A 3,821-nucleotide genomic window follows, 5' to 3' on the forward strand; every position below is an offset into this window, starting at 1 on the left:
AGGAATTCAAGCCAAAAATTACACCTTATAGCAAATAAATCACAAAAGTTAAACAACTCCAAGCACCTATGTTATCATCATGAGTCAAGAGATGTTCCATAATATTACAATCACAATTTACTACATAGTCACCAGTTATTGTTTATGACAACATAGTTAGACAGTATATCATCATAGACAGAATACAATCATATAGCGATCCCATAGCGTACCTGTACACAAAGCGCATCCAGTTGAAGAGGGAGACCTTTGACTTGCTGAATAAAGATTTGTGTCTAATCGACCTTTTCAGTTTCTTCCCTCTGTGGTTGTTGTGTTTGCAAACCCTGAAGAAGGTAAATACAAATAAAAATAAGAATGACACAGGCCAGGGTAGTAGCTAGAGCAGTGATTTTATAACATTTTCATGTCAAGGACCCCCAAACTAATGTGTATTTGGCCGGGGACCCCATCTGAAAATATGTTGTGCCAGGAACCCCCATAAAATGTATTAAAATTATTTTAATAACATTTTTTTTTAAAAAAAATAGCAAAATACTGTAAAAAGCAGATCTATAACCTCACAACGTTTTGACATGTAGTGCAGTGCACTTCTAGAAATAAATATTTAAACACGAATTATGATATATTGGGCACTCTTTACAATTAAATAGATTTTATTTTCATTTTAATTCTCGACCAAAATACCTACATTACGTTGTCATTTCATCCAATAAAAAAAAAAAAAAAACTTACCATGCGTAGTAGTCCACACAAACGGATTCCTTTAATTTCATCTTGTGTTTGCATTTTTGGCATCGCATCCGTCTTCTTAGAAGCTTTTTCTCCTGCAGCCATTTGATCATTTTCCTGTGTCTTCTTTTAGACTTAGTTCTGCTTTCAACAAGCTCTCTTAGCTCAGTGGCTAAACCAGGCATTATTACTATATGACGTTTGATTAGGATTGCAACCTATTTTCTTATCCTTTTCACACACCTCACACAACCTTCCCGAGTTTCTGTGACTGACTCCCGCCAGATTACATGTTTGAATTGTATCATGGGCCATGGGCGACAAGGGGGTGAAACAAACCAATCACAATTGGATTTACGTGTTGGAGGAGGAGCCATCCGGCCTCGACAACCTAGACAGACACGCCCACCCTTCGATCACTCAGCAAGTTTGTTTTTGGATGAATAGCCAGATGCTAATCGTTACCGCAGCCCACGTTAGCACTGAATAGACAAAATGAATACACGGTCTTATAAAACATCAGACACCAGTGTTCCCAGCGGCAGTGGCGATGCGCAAAAAACCGAAATGAATCCAGGTACTTTTGGGAGAAAGAGAAAGAAGTCAACAGCGGGTAATAGCACAATGAAAACTACACCTGTGGACCACGCTGTGCACATGGACGACAATGACGACGGTAAGCAAGATTGTGTGTTATCTTTTCATTAAAAATGTCTGCTTAGGATAATACGGGTTGATAATTGTTCTACATAATTAAACTAGTTTGATACATTGCTGAGTGAATAATTTTTGTGCGTGCGCACATGTTTACGTGCTTGCCAAAAATAGAAGATTTATGTGTCCATTAATATATCTACATTTGCTGGTGATGAATTAAAGTTAAACAATTACTGTATGTTGACTCTTAGATTATCCTTTATTTTATCCCACCGTGAGTGAATTCACATGTTACAGCTGCCAAAGACAAAAAAAAGCAAGCAAACAATAAATCTAAATACAGAAGAGAAAAAAAATAAGGCAATAATAAAATATACAATAAAAAGAAAAAGAAAAAAACAATAAATAAATAATAGATGTTGTTCAAGATAACAGTACAGAAAAAAAATTGAACAATTGGTAACTGTGTTTTTACAATGAGGATGAATAATATTAGTAATATTTAGAGAGTAGAGCCTGTTGCTTATTTTATTTTACCTTCACCTGGTTTATAATCAGTTTTTTTTTTATTCTCTATCATATCATTCAGATACTGAGGCAACTCTCGCTCCAACAGCATTTTTAAATGTTAAGAAGAACCATCTCCTTAAGAAGAAGAAGCACACTGCTACAGAAAAAACCAGTGACCTGACCAAGGAGAGATATTCCCTCCTCCAACAACTTGGCAAAAGTAAGTAGACCTAAGGTTTTCTGAGAAAAACACGTTTGCTCACCTGACAGTGATGTTTGGGTGTTTTGTAAAATATATATACAACTGAGTGGAAGGATGGCCGACATTTGACAGTGACAAGAACTTCATCTGCATGAGTGTGTTATTACTCAAACAATACACATGTACAATTTATACCTGGAAGATAATATCTGTAGCATTGATTGACAAAAGTAGACACATTGGGGTGGCTGTGGATCAGGAGGTAGAGTTGGAAAATTGGTAGTTGGATTCCCAGCTCCTCCATTACACATGTCGATGTGTCCTTGGGCAAGTCATTTAAGTCCAAATTGCCCCCACTGTTGTGCCATTATTGTATGAATGAAATATATAATGTAAAAGTGCTTTGGGTGCTGCAACGACGAGAAAGGTGCTATACAAGCAGAGTCCATTCGCCAATTAACATTTGATAAATGGCAAAAGCTATTGATAATAATGTTTGTGAGTTGACTTGTATCACCATTCTGAGTAATACATTCTGTTTTGTATTGTACTTTCTATTTTGTTGTAGATGCAGATGACAGCGGGACAATTGACACATCTTCCTCGGCCACCTCGTCTCCTGATGCATCTTCTTTCGCTTCATCCTCCAGCCCATCCAACTCCTCTTCATCGAGCTCCTCCTCTACTGATTCCTCTGATTCGGACAAGAAATCAAAGAAAAGACGCAAGAAGAAAAAAAAGCACCACCACCAGAGTCACAAAAAAAAAGATAAGAGGAAGAAAAAAGGGAGGAAAAAGGAGCAGCATGGAAAACAAAGAGGTAAATGCAAAGAGAGGAGGGATGCAATTAGGCTTCTTCCCTCATGTGTGTCAGGCATGTACATAGAGTGTACATATATACGTGTGTATATATATATACACACTATTCACAGACAGGAGGAAGTACAATTTTCCAAAATGTACTTCCTGGTGGATATATTATCTTGGACCGTCCAATTGCTCCGTGTCCATGTAATCATTATTTTTTTTCAAACAATTTGTATCTGCGTGTGTGTTTCCTTGTGTTGTGTTTATTATACTTAACTATATTTCTATTTTTTTCAGCACGTCATCCTAAGGAGGTCGTCAAGAGATACCAGAAAGTCCTTAAGGCATACAAGAAAGAAAGAAAGCTGAGTGCGGCATATAGAAAATTGGTGTTGACCGAAACACCGTCGCCACCAATGCCCCAATATGTGAGCTGGCTGTTGTGGCCCCGGAGAAATACAAAGAGTTGTTGTTTGCTCATACCCCACAGCAACGACTGCAGGACTTTGCAAAAAAATGTCTGGAAGTGTTAATGAATGATCCAAATCTTTTAAGGGATGTTGAACATCAAAAGAAAAAGGGGAAACTGATTCCTCTGTCTAAGAAAGCTTAGGTCTGATGTCACTGTAGCATGGTGCCATAGAGCAGTTTGTTTGTAGCTCGGGTGAAGGCCTGGTTCACTAAGTATTGAGGGTCTAAGTTGTGCTAAGACATATCTTGTTATTGTGTTTTGTTTTTATGTCTGGATAATCCATACTGTTGTATACTGCTGTTCTGCCATGCAATGGCTTAGTTTGTGTTGTATTTAATTTGTGGTTTGAAAACATTAAACACAACAATGTTATCAATAACAATTTCACCTGTGGTGTTTCTTTGGTAAAATACAGCAGCAGAAAAGCCTATGGGTGTGACA

General features: G+C 37.5%; 1 pseudogene; it reads left to right on the top strand.

Moving 5' to 3' along the window:
• Window positions 1-1,356: 1,356 nt before the first annotated feature.
• On the top strand, window positions 1,357-3,521 carry LOC114464230 (coiled-coil domain-containing protein 106-like; annotated as a pseudogene).
• Window positions 3,522-3,821: the final 300 nt, after the last annotated feature.

Source organism: Gouania willdenowi, chromosome 6 (genome assembly GCF_900634775.1).
Source record: "Gouania willdenowi chromosome 6, fGouWil2.1, whole genome shotgun sequence".
NCBI classification, from domain to species: domain Eukaryota; kingdom Metazoa; phylum Chordata; class Actinopteri; order Blenniiformes; family Gobiesocidae; genus Gouania; species Gouania willdenowi.